Raw genomic sequence first — 14,410 nt, 5'->3', positions numbered from 1 at the left:
GAGGCAACACAACAGGAACATCAACTATGGCTGGAGATCAACACAGCTACGCTTCCGCTATCATACGAGGTCAGGTTTCTCGTATACTATGGTTTATTATAGTTAGATTATTTTATATCTAACATTTGGTTCAAGCAATCATTCAAGTATGGATTCAGGTATGTTTCAACTTTCAAGTTATCGTTTATACGTATATTATACGTGAGAATCATTGTGTTATGAAGATACTGTGCATATCATTCTGTTTTGAAGATCTTGTGCACATAGGATTTTCTTACCGTTCAAACTCAGTGTTTAGCAGTTGTAATGTTGATTGTTTGACATCATTTATGCTCTCGTATCTTGTTTGGAAAATATCCCAAGTTTACTTGGCTTTGGTGCATCTGGCAATGAGTGGAAATACATTAAAGTTTTGATTTATTTAAAGTTATATATTTTTTTTTTATGTATCCCAAGATAAATTACTAGTTTTCTAATATAATTAGTTACCTAATCATCAAAATCTCATAATTACAACTATTTCAATCATCTAATTTTCTTTTTCATTATGAATGTATGACTATAACAAAATTCTTACCCTTAATTTGGTATCACCACTAGCTAGTTCATATTGATTCACATCAAATGCAGCAGAGCCCACAAAATTGTAAATGAAATGAAACTCCAAAATATCCCTTCAGGACTTTCAGCTTCAATTCATGCATGAGAGATAGCATGAAGGACTTGGACAATGGAGTACAATTTACGTTTAGAAGACAAGGGTGACCCGCGCTGATAACCTTAATCTAAGAATGGACGAAATTTATCTTTTTTCCAAGGTAGGTGCGCATAATAATTAGTAAACAAGGACCACAGCAACTGGTGGCTAAAGTCTAGTCACGTCACTGGTCCTGATTCATCAATTTATTTTAGAATTAGTGAGTCACTTGACATTTCTTTTTCATTTTTTTTTTTTTTTTTTTTTGAAGAAATCACTTGACATTTCTAATAGTAGAACATATGTATACCATTGGGCGGAGGTCGATAAGGGTCAAATCCAATACCATGTGGTTAGAAGATTATTGGACGGAGGCTTGGTAAAGGTTCAACTCCAGCACCTGGCTCTCAAAAATGTGTGATTGCGCCTAATTTGCTACTAGCTAACTATAACCAGAGTCTGGTTTTGAATTTTTGTGGCCCTGTTCTTATAAATAAATGAGGCCCTACCAAAAGTATAAGCGCAATACTTAAAATCAATACCGTAAAAGATATGATTTTTTACTTCAAATAAGTATGGACGGTGTAACAACAGTTGAATGCAAAAATCACACTTCCTAATTCAATTTACTTCCAATTTAAATTAAAGCTAAGGCAACTAAAAGTAGCATATGTACCAATAACCCCGAGAAACAGAATGGTTTTTCAATGTTCAATTAATTAGATCCTAATTATTAGGAAAAAGAAGTGATTTGAGATAAAATTGATGAGTTTAGGATTAACTTTAGATTATTATTTTTTATTTCTTTTAAGTAGCTAGGTCAAAAATAAATATTGGACCCTCTAAAAATTGAGACCCTGTGATGTTGCCTATCTTGCACGGCCAAAAATCCGGCCATGCTATAACTTATAGGGTAGTAGTAACTGGTATCAACCCAAGTCCGACAATTTATATCGTGGATCAGGGTCCATAGTGCACTGTGGACCTTGGTCCAATACACATAATTTGACTTCATAATGTACAGAATTCGTGTTCATAATGTAGAGAATTTATGTTCATAAACACATACACATAAACACAATATAATGAAGACACATAAACACTTAACATAATACACAGAATTCATATTCATAATGTACAGAATTCATGTTCATAATGTACATAATTCATGTTCGTAATGTACATAATTCATGTTCATTATATTATGTTTGTGTATGTGTATTATGAACGTAAATTATGTGCCATTATTAACATGAATTCTGTAAATTATGAAGTCAAATTATGTGTATGGACCAAGGTCCACAGTGCACTGTGGACCAGGTATAACGAGTGCCCGTCAAATTATGTTGTGGAACTGTGTCCACCTTGCAAGGTGGACACGATTCCAAAACTATTCATAATTTTATATACATACATACATATATATATATATATATATATATATATATATATATATATATATATATATATATATATATATATATATATATATATATATATTTCAAAAATTATGAACATATAGTTCTATAATTATGAACATAGAGTTGTGAACATAATTATGAACGTATAGTTCTGTAATTATGAATATAGAGATTCAATAATTGTGAATATGAAGTTCAAAAATTATGAATATATAGCTTTAAAATTATGAACATATAGTTCAGTAATTATGAACATAGAGTTCTGTAATTGTGAATATAGAGTTCAATAATTATGAATATGAAGTTCAAAAATTATGAATATATAACTTTATAATTATGAACATAGAGTTCAGTAATTGCAAGGTGGACACGGTTCCCCAACATAACGATTGCGATTGCCCAAGTCCTAACAAGAGCAATTAAGACTGGCTGGTAGGGGAAATGTGTGGCGCTTGATCCTAACATTTCTTCTCCCAAAAGGTTGAGTCCCCAACCCCAAGGGCCCCCCATACTCCGACCCGACAGAGCATTGTGGGAAGCTGTAAATCACGGTGACTCAATGGTTCAGCAGACATGGCCAAATGTTGATCCTAACATTTCTGCTGGGATGCAATGATGCCCCTCAAGCTTTTAGTGATGGTAGTCATCTCTACTGCTCAACTATGCTTGTAACACCCCGTGTTACGGCCTTTAACCCGGACTAATTATGTAATTGATTACCATTAATAATAATTAGAAAAGATTTGATTGGGTTAGGATCCCCTTAATTAATTAAGGTGGTCCACCATGGATCATGGGCCCTCACCCTTAAACTAATCCCTTAATCCTATAAGGAATAGAATAAGTGAATCCTTACCATTCAGACCCTAGTTAGGACTCCTAAATATATATAAGGACTTAGGAAGCACTTAGAAATCCCACCACAATTGATTCTACCACACAAGATATTTCCAGGAATTCCCCTGTCACCAAACGTAGGAGAACCCATGGGAAGAAGATCTTAGAGAAAGAACCTTAGTAGCCAGGGATATTGATTAAGGCTAAGAGGTAACCCATGTCTCAACAAAACCTATTTTCCTCGCTATATCTTATTCATTGGCTCCTTTGATATACGATTCTGTGCTTGAGTCTTGATAGAGCTTTGCCTAGGATTTATATTGTGTTTATATGATAATCTTGATGATTATGTGATAATCTTGATGTTTATGTGATAATCTTGATGTTCTTGATGCTATGATTAATTATATGAATGATCTCGTATTTCGATTGTGTCTAGAGCCCTAGGGTTATATCGTGAAATTCGTATTATGATGTTCTTGGTTTATTTGCGTGGGATTATGCATGATCGGGTGTTGAGTCTAGCCTAGGACTTGTGTTTAGGACTTGCATATAGACTTCTTGATGTTCTTGTGGTTCCGGATGCTCCTGAACCGTTATATGATTCGTGTTAGGTCTTGACATGATTAGGAATCGTGTCTGAACGTATCGGTTGTGATTCTTGGTTTAAATTCGTTAATTGAATACGTGGTGTTGTCGTTATGTGTTTTAATGTGTTTGGACATGGTTTCGGGTTCCACAAAGGATCCCGGGACCATAAAGTTGCTTGGGTATCAATGGGGGGTAGGTGGGGGACTGACCTCCCGCCACCTACCCGCTGCCCGGTTCTACTGTTCCAGCGGGCAGCCGGCGGGCGGTGGTTTGCCCGCCGGCCACCCGCTGGTATAGTAACCCGCCGCCGGCGGGTGGTCCTCCACCCGCCACCTACCCGCTGGAATTCCGGCGTGGTTCGTAGTATTTTTCCCCGTTTTATGTTTCCCCGTGTCCCGTTGTACCCTGTTTGTCGTGTGTGAGTCTAGTTTGATGTTTCAGGTGCCGTTCTTAGGATAAAAGAGTCTTGTGTATTGCATGCTAGTTGAATTGGTATCCCGTTGGCCTAGGAGGAAGGTGTTTGATCCCGTAGGAGTGTCATGAGTGGTTTAACATGGTTTGTTACGTATGAGTTATATTAAGACAAGTGTTCCCCGATGATTCCCCCTCGTATGTGTTAATATGGGTTGCATGTTGTATGGCTTCTATGTTGATTGTGCATGATACCCCAATTGGTTGCGATCAATTAGCTATAATGACTATCTGGTGAGAGAACCACCGGGTATTAACCCGGCCGGTTGCGATCGGTCGGCCGGCTATACAGGCATTTGGATTTGTTAGGAATATAGCGGAATAATGCGGAAGCGAAGAATCGAAAATTGAGAATTATAGAAGTTAAATAATATAAATAGGGAAAATATATAAATGACAAATTATGAAATTATGAATTGGGAAAATATAAAAAATATATATATTAATCTCTCAAAAGAGAATTACACAAGAAAATATATATATATATATATATATATATATATATATATATATATATATATATATATATATATACTCTTCGTGAGAAATAAAAAGAGAAGGAAATGAATTCAATTTGATGTGTTATTACAAATGAAAGCAAAGCTATTTATACTATTCTAAATGAGAGAAAATTGAGGCATTAAGGAGGAACGTGTTCCAGTTGCTACGTGGAGAAAATTGCTAGCTTCATGGTGAGTGGAAGACGCCAACATGGTGAAATGGTCCATGTGTAATTATTTGAGCCACACATTCTCAACAATCTCCACCTTGGATCAAATTCATTGTGGGAATTAACAACTGGAACAGCCGACTAAGCTCAAGCATTGCTTGAACTTAATAATAGGAAGAGCCTCAAAATTGCAGGATGGATCACCATCGACCTCCTATGCGACTGAAAGAGCATAAGCAACCATGTTGGTTTCATCATCACTAGCATACCTAGCAGGTTTTTTAATTGTCCAACTAGGCCGATCCATAGCAATGGAATACTCTCGTTGTGGCTCGACGAGAGGTGCGATGCTAGTAGATGCATCATCTTTAGTATTATCATCAGCAGTAGTAACACTATCAATAGGCCTGAACTCAAACTCCACCTTCTCACCAGTACTTTGCGTCTCACTTGTACTGGGAGCTTTTCCAGGAGAAAGTAGTGCATTTTCATCAAAAGTGATATCTCGACTCAGAATGACTTTCTGAGAATCAGGAGACCATAGACGATACCCTTTTGACTCAGAGGCATAATCAAGGAAAATGCATTTGACAGCTCTCGGGTTTAATTTACCCGTACTGGAATGAGCATAAGCAGAACATCCAAAAACTCTTAAGATAGAGTAATCAATAGGATTACCTAACCAAACTTCCTGGAATTTTGAAATCAAGGGATGAATGTGGAGATCTATTTACCAAATAACAAGCAGTAGAAACGGCCTCGGCCCAAAAATCACGCCGTTTCCATAACCCAGCATTAGAGAGCATACAACGAGCTCTTTCCAATAGAGTTTTGTTCAAATGTTCGGCAACACCATTCTGCTGGCGTTTACCAGGCAAGGTCTTGTGCCTGGCGATTCAATTTGCCGCACAAAAGTCATTGAAATCTGACTCACAGAACTCCAAGCCATTGTCTGTCCTGAGCTTCTTGACATTTTGACCTGTCTGAGTCTCAACAAGTATTTTCCACTTCTTGAAAATAGAAAATGCATGATTTTTATGTTTCAGGAAATAGACCCAGACCTTATGAGAAAAGTCATCAATAATAGACATAAAATATCTACAGCCTCCCACAGACTGAAATTTAGTTGGTCCCCATAAATCAGAATGTATGTATTCCAATACATCTTTGGTACGGTGTGTAGCAGTAGAGAAACTAACCCTCTTTTGTTTCCCAAAAATACAATGCTCACAAAATTGTAATTTACCCGTACCTGAACCAGCAAGGAGGCCTTTCTTTCTCAAGAGATGCATGCCTTTCTCACTCATATGTCCCAGACGCATATGCCATAATTGAGTGAGATCCGCATCAGACATCGATGAGGATACCGCTACTGAACCTGTCACAGTACTGCCCTGCAAGACGTACAAACTTCCAGAACGAGAAGCTTTCAAGAGAACAAGAGAGCCTTTTATGACTTTCAGAACTCCACCTTCAGCTATGTACTTGCACCCCAGAGATTCCAAGGTGCCCAAGGATATCAGATTACGTTTCAAATCAGGAATATACCGAACATTGGTAAGAGTCCTGATAACGTTATCATGAATTTTAATCTGCACACTTCAAATTCCAATAACCTTGCATTGAGTATCATTACCCAGCAAGACAACATCACCATCAACCGGTTCCAGAGAGATGAACCAGTCTTTGTGAGGACACATGTGCAATGTACAACCAGAGTCCAGAATCCACTCGGTTTCGCTCTGTTTGCAACCGGAGCTAACAGATAACATAACATCGCCTTCTGAATCACTTTCAACAATACTAACTTCAGCGGACTTTTCTCTCTCTTGCTTGTTTTTCAACTTAAAGCATTCAGTCACATCATGACCATGCTTCTTGCAGTACTTACAGGATTTGTTGGACTTACGTCCTTTGGACTTGGATCTAGAATTTTTATTGCTACTCCCTGATTCAAGTGAACGACCCCTTACGGTCAAGCCTTCACCTTTGTCCTCAGACTTAATTTCAAAGTCAAAATTTTCTTTGGACAATAGGTTTGACTTAACACTGTCGAAAGTAAGGGTATCAATACTATTACCATACAGCATAATTTCTTTGAAATGCTTGTATGATTTAGGGAGAGAGACAAGCAATAAAACAGCGTGATCCTCATCTTCAATTATGACATTAATATTTTCCAAGTCCAATAAAATAGAATTGAATTCATCCAAGTGAGATTTAATAGAAGTACCTTCCGTCATACGGATTATGTACAGACGCTCCTTCAGGCATAGCGTGTCCGCCAGAGTTTTGGCCATGTAAAGCGTATCTAGCTTGGACCATAAATCTGACGCAGTCGTCTCACTTACTACCTCACGTAGAACCTCTTTAGACAAGCACAAAAGGATGGTTGAACGTGCCTTGTCATCCAAATCTTCCCAATCTTCATTTGTCATTGTAGCCGGTTTCTTCTTCTTCCCAACTAGCGCTTTCTTCAAACCGTTATGGGTTAGAATGACTTCCATCTGAACCTTCCAGATAGAAAAACTAATTTTCTCGTCGAACTTCTCGATATCGAACTTGGTAATCGTCGACATCTTTGAAAATAACTCTCAATTAAATCGTTCTAATACCACTTGTTAGGAATATAGCGGAATAATGCGGAAGCGAAGAATCGAAAATTGAGAATTATAGAAATTAAATAATATAAATAGGGAAAATATATAAATGACAAATTATGAAATTATGAAATTATGAATTGGGAAAATATTATATATATATATATATATATATATATATATATATATATATATATATATATATATATATATATATATATATATATATACTCTACGTGAGAAATAAAAAGAGAAGGAAATGAATTCAATTTGATGTGTTATTACAAATGAAAGCAAAGCTATTTATACTATTCTAAATGAGAGAAAAATGAGGCATTAAGGAGGAACGTGTTCCAGTTGCTACGTGGATGGAGTGCAACGTGGAGAAAATTGCTAGCTTCATGGTAACTGGAAGACGCCGACATGGTGAAATGGTCCATGTGTAATTATTTGAGCCACACATTCTCAACAGGATTGGTTGAGAACAATCGGCTGTTATATATATATATATATATATAGGGCTGCGGTCCATAATCTGGTTGCGATCAGACATACATGATAATAGGGCTGTTGGTTGCGATCAAACGTTTATGATATGAATGAACTGCAGTTCATTGATTGGTTGCGATCAATACCCTTGTGCTGCGGTACAAGTTAAAGTGCTGCAGGGCAGTGTCAGAGCTATATGCGCTGACCATCATGTATGGGCATGCGATTGGTCCTGCGGCACCACCGTATGTGTGCACACCATTGCGTGTCTTGTTGTTGGTTGTGTGATGATGACTGAGTAATGATATGGTTGGTATTGCGTAGTCATGTGACCTTAGGATGCATGCTAGAATCTCTTTGGTTGTGTCTAGTTGTGTTGAAAGTACATGCTATTGCTTGATTGAGTCTACTCTCGGATTTAAATTAGAGTCTCTAAAGTATATATGTATTCCAGTTTCAAAATGAGTTTCATATATCTACTTATACTGTACTTAACGCGTTGGAGTGGGTTACCAGCATTATTTGCTGACGGTTGTTATACCGAATGTTTTTTAGGTAACGAGCCTTAGCTTTGGAGCGCGCTAGTCAGAGCCTGGACTTAGTTAGATTAGTTCAATTATCGGCCTGCGTGCCTTGAAGTTGTATCGAATATTGATTTGAGGATTTCTTATGTTTGGATAGTTTAGCCTGTGCATCTGAGCCCTCCAGCTCAGGTGTGACATAGCACCCCGACTATTATGTTTAGTTTATGCTCTATTTGGGAATTTATAATAGATTTGCCTTTCTTTCATAAGTTTTAAAAGTTTTAAAAAAAATTAGGGGTGTTACAATGCTGCTCTACAACATCTAGAGGCCATGAGTTCACATTCAACGGGTTCAACAAATGAAACCATGTTGCAGAAAGGTCGTGCCTTTTACCCCATGCCTATCAATTTCAAGAATTCATCCAACGGCTCCACTTTCTCCTTCTCCACCACCTTTGTCTGTGCTATGGTGCCCCAGAATTCGAGTTGGATAACTCACGACATTCTATATGCGATTACACAACCTGGAGGTCTTTTAAGAGCACTACCCAACCCATATTTCGGTCGTTTCAATGAAACGACCTTCAATGGCAATGCTACCAACGATGTGGTGCCAGTGGAGCTCGATACCCTCCAGAATCCTGACCATAATGACATTGATAACAACAATGTGGGAATTGATATCAACTGCTTGATATCAGTTGAAGCAAAATCAGCAGGCTACTATCAAGGCAACCAACTTCATAACTTTAGTCTTGGCAGCGGCAAGCCAATACAAGCTTGGGTAGAATATGATGGGATGGCTAAGCAAATGAATGTCACTGTGGTTCCTCTGAGTGTCAGTAAACCAAGTAAGCATCTTTTGTCTTTTCGCTATGATATTTCTCTGGACATACTCGAGACCGTTTCAATTGGCTTCACCGCAGCCACTGGTTTAGCAGTATCAACCCAATATATTCTTGGGTGGAGCTTCAAAATGAATGGCATTGCTCAAGAACTTGATCCCTCTAAACTTCCAAACCTTCCACGAGTGGAGCCTAAGTGAAAATCTAGATTTCTAGGCATTGGGGTGTCTGTGATTACGATATTTTCTCTGATTATTATTGCTTTTTGATAAGCCTTGAATTAGTCCATAATTATTCTTCATTTGTTCTAATTTCTGAGTGAATGTTAGGTGATTGAGCAAGAATGAAGCATATTTCAGGTGTTTATGGCTTGAGGAAAGGAAATGTAGACTAGGGCATACATGAATTCGAAATGAGGACAAATCATGATGATATTAAAGAAAAGTGATTCAAAGATGGAAGGGCAAAATCATAGCAAGAATCAACGGAGCATCGGAGCGAAGGAGAAGCCAAAGCGTCACACTCTGGTCAGCTTTCACATGGTCTGCTGGTCACGGTGTGACCTGCAACGTGACAGGCTAACCATCTGAAAGTAGTCTGCATGTCACGATGAAGGTCACGGCGTGACCTCCATCGTGACTTGCAGACTACTTTGATGATCCTAGGCGTCACGCTGCTGGTCACGCCGTGACTTGCAGCGTGACATCCTGAGACTTGCGAGGCTTTGGCCTGGTCACGGTGAAGGTAACGTCGTGACCTCCATCCGACCAGGCATTTTGGAAGCGGTTAAAAGGGCGCGATTCCAAAAGTAAAAATAGTTTTAGGCGTTATTTTCAGACAACTTTTCAATTTTTGAAATTTTCCTTTACATTTTCTCTCCACTTACACCATTTAGAACATCAACACATTGTATTTCATCATCTTTTGGAAGATTTAAAGGAAGATTATTGTACGCAACTGCAACTTTCAACTTCTATTTCGAATTGACATTCAATAAAGTAAGGGTTTCTATTTCTTATTCTTGCACTTTATAAATTACGTCTGAAGTCGAATTCATTGTGCATTATTTTAATTTCTTGTAGTTTATCAATTCCATTATGAGTAGTTAAACTAGTTAGGGATTTAGATTGAATTGCTTTGTATGAATGTCAACATGAATTAAATTGGAAAATCTAGGGCTTGCAATATCTTTAGAATGAATTTGATTGTGAATTTGGTGAATTATTTTGGCTCTTGTACGATTAGGGCCCAACATTGCATGAGGATTTTGGATTTGGTGTTTCACCTATGAGAGTCGGGATTCACCATAGTCAAACCTATCACATTTCTAACTCACTCTTGAGAAAGGGAGTTGGAAGGGAAAGAGCACACAAGGTATTTGTTTAATTGCCTCACCTAGTCTAGTTGCCATGAGAATGGGATGTGAACTTAGGTGATAGACCAGTGACCATGAGAATGGCATTGGCACTTGCTAAACTCCCTCACTTTCATTCTTGATTTTTGCTTGGCTTAGAAACTTAGAACATTAGTAGCATTTATGCAAAGTGCATGGTTTTATCTAAATCCTTCCCTTCAATATTGTGTTTTACATAATCTATTGCTTTATCATATATTTGTTCTCAATACAAATGATCAATTCCTTTTGGTTAGCTTTCAAACACTCAATGATCTCGTGTTTAACTCCTCTCTATTCAATGCTTTTATAGTCATTCCTAGAAGACGACACTCACTAAACACTCCCACTAAAACCAACTTTCACTTTTGGAGTGGGATATTATGTATTAAGGAAGAGGAAGTTTGCAGAGTTGCTTGAGGACTGGGAACAGGAATATGAACCTCATAGGTTCCATTACAAAGAATTGTACACTCCCACAAAGGGTTTTTCAGACAAACAAATATTGGGTGCAGGGGGGTTTGACAAAGTTTATAGAGGCGTTGTTGTGTTCTCTGCTAGATGCAGAACTCAGACCTGGCATTCGACAAGTTATTCGATACTTGGAACGCTCTGTAGCTCTACTATAATTGTCATTACTTACTCTCTCCACAGTAGGTTTGACGATTTCACGAAGTGAAGGCTTTGATGACTTTGTTTTGTCACTTTCATATTTAGATAGAAAGATAAGTTTGTGTTATTCTTCAATCACGAACTCTATTGTCTCTGAAGGTCGTTGATTACATGAATAGGAATGTTTAATACTTACATTGAACATGTTGAGGATGAATTATAGTCAATAAATATTTTAATGTAAAATATATTACTCTCTACCTTGTAATTAATAGTTCTTTTTATAGAGGGTATAGTCTCATGTTATATCATCATTGTTATATAACAAGAAATATTACTTTTTCAATAATATATGATGTGGTAAATACTCTTGCGAATACGTATATAAGTAGAAATTATAGTAAAGTTGTAGCTCAGGTAGTTAAGACTGGGGGTTAGAGGGTCCCAAGGTCGTAAGTACTATAGGGAGAAAGTGCTCAAAAAGTCTCTCATACAAGCATTTAATGTGGTATTTATAGGAACTGGGAGGAGTCACATGCAAGGCTCTCGGCATAACTGCCATGTGTCGTACATGCAGTCGGTGGGTTCGAGAACAACACCATGATAGCCATGTGTGTTGATATTCCTGACCATTCACTTAGGGGTGTGATCGGGTTAAAGTTAGAAGCCTAGGTCCAAATCCTCAAGTAACCCTACTTGGGATGAACGTCCCGACCTAAACGGGTCGCGGTTGGTCCCAAAACAACGAAGTACTACTGCAACCATGATTCAGCTCGGTCGTTGCAATTAGAGCCGTCGAAATGGTCACGCGGGGTGGGACGGGCCAAAACACACCAAAGCCTGTCCCCGTAGCGGGGCGGGCTAAAAAGCCCGCCTCTTAGCGGCCTTGGAATGTGGCCGGCCCGCCTCGCCTTGCCAACGCCCGCTGGTGGAGCGGGCGAGCCCGCCAGCCAATATTTTTTTATAAGTAGAAAAGATTTGTTGTAATGTAGGCTTGTAGTTACACTATTGTGTAAGTGTTTTAATTTAAAAAAATGACATGCAAACTAACAACATGTATTAAATACTAAATATTAATACAAATTAAAATAACTAACAACTAATAGAAATTATCCAAACTTTCAAGTTTCTATTCTACATTAGGAATTAAAATAAAATAGTTTTGCAAATACTAAACTTCTAAAACTCATAATTCATCAACCATTATATCATTCATATCATGGTCTTCTTCTCCTTGATCTCTATCATCATTGATTTGAAAATTGGGAATTGCGAAGCATGCTGCCCGGTATATATTTTTTAATATAGATTAGTAGGCCGCGGGCTAAACCCGCGGCCCGCCTGACCTGCCCCGCTTGGGCCCGTGACCCAGGCGGGGCGGGCTAAAAGCCCGCTTCCTGGCGGGTGAAATAATCAAGAACCCATCCCCTACCTACGGCGGGACGGGACGGGTTGACCCGTCGGGTAAAACCCATTTTTGAAGGCTCTAGTTGCATTTAGGTCAGAAATATCAAGCTATTGGTCTATCAAGGTCGAGAATGATTCCTCTCGGTGACCTGACCGGGTACTAAGTAGGTACACGGTACGTAGATGGAAGTATACTCGGGGAATATTCCCAATCAAGTAGCCCCCTAGTCTGAGCCTTGACATCAGTTCAGCGAGGAAGGGTTCAGACTAAAATATTCGGTCAAAGCGACTCCAAAACCCTCCTTATCGAGCCGGAATCGAATGTGGTGCCAGTTCACCAGATAAGGTGTGGATCACCGTTCGAGTCTCACGATCACACACGTGCCGACATATTACAGATCATCTAGGGATCCGGTCTGAGTTTTGAATTTTCATTTTATACACATTGAATTTCATTATTGCACCACCAAAGTATCATTGTAATTAATTTACAATTTTATTTAATAATATCATTTAATATATGCGACTTGTTATTCAATTTCATTTTATGGTAGTATAAGTATTAAAATAAATCTAGGTACAAGTTATCATGGTGCACAAATATATTTTTATGGTATTAGAATATATAGTTATTGCAATCTTATTACTATGAATAGATATATCGTACAAGAACAATGAAATGTATACGCATTCAAATTTTATAAATTAAAAGATGAAATGTATAAGCATTCAAATTGTATATATTAAAAGATGTTTAGATACTCATCGTAGGTTATATATATATATATATATATATATATATATATATATATATATATATATATATATATATACCTCATGGAATCAATTCTTTTAATAAATAAATATTTTGATGGATATATTGGACTTAGTACATAGGACATTGAGCGGATCCGACTCAACCCGTGAAGCCGTGACGAAAAAGAAAAAACCCAATCGCGGCCTCGTGATCGACAAAAGCAGGCCAACTTGAGTTGGGGAGGTCGCGTCGAAGAAAATTACTGAGGCGCCTAGGTTAATGCAAGTCATTCTTGTAAATGAGGTCTACAAATAATTATTCTTTTGTCTTGTTTAAACATATTGGCCATGTTTGGTAAAATAGTTAGCTTATAGGTCAATTTTGACTTATTTGACTACTATTAGCTGTTTGACTTGGTTAAAAAATTCAATATAAGTGTTTGATTAATTAGCTTTTTGTAACTCCAAAATGCTAAAATTCAAAAAGCTGCTCAAAGCAACTTTTTCAATTAGCTTTTTTGAAAAAAAAAAAAAAGAAATTATATCAAACAGCTATCATCTAACAGCTAATTTACCAAACACTTTTCTACAATCAGCTAATGTTATTAACTAGTTATATCCTCTAATTAATCCAATCAGCTAGCAGCTAACCGTCATTTACCAAACATGATCATTGTCTTATTACTACACAATTTATGTAACCTTTTTTACCATCTTTGCAAATAGTATCAAAAAAAATAATAATAATAAAATAAAAATTTGCACTGTTATCCTTTCATTTAATTGGGTTACATAGTAAATTTTCTCCATCAAATGATATTATATCTACTAAATAGACAGAACTATTCTTCACAAATGTTGCAATGTAATGACGCTTTGGCCGAGTGGTTAAGGCGTGTGCCTGCTAAGTACATGGGGTTTCCCCGCGAGAGTTCGAATCTCTCAGGCGTCGTAATGTCATTTTTGTTTGTTATTATCCTTCAATTATTATTCTTCACAAGCAGTATAACATAAAGACGCTTTGGCCGAGTGGTTAAGGCGTGTGCCTGCTAAGTACATGGGGTTTCCCCGCGAGAGTTCGAATCTCTCAGGCGTCG

At 37.6% G+C, this 14,410-nt stretch overlaps 2 non-coding genes across 2 annotated transcripts; both read left to right on the top strand.

Moving 5' to 3' along the window:
* Positions 1-14,183: 14,183 nt before the first annotated feature.
* On the top strand, positions 14,184-14,265 carry TRNAS-GCU. The gene has a single exon. It is a non-coding gene; the product is annotated as a tRNA-Ser (tRNA).
* Positions 14,266-14,328: 63 nt separating this feature from the next.
* Positions 14,329-14,410, top strand: TRNAS-GCU. The gene has a single exon. It is a non-coding gene; the product is annotated as a tRNA-Ser (tRNA).

This window comes from Ipomoea nil, unplaced genomic scaffold (assembly GCF_001879475.1).
Source record: "Ipomoea nil cultivar Tokyo-kokei standard unplaced genomic scaffold, Asagao_1.1 scaffold2805, whole genome shotgun sequence".
In the NCBI taxonomy this organism is placed as follows: domain Eukaryota; kingdom Viridiplantae; phylum Streptophyta; class Magnoliopsida; order Solanales; family Convolvulaceae; genus Ipomoea; species Ipomoea nil.
This window is presented reverse-complemented; position numbering and strand designations above follow the sequence as displayed.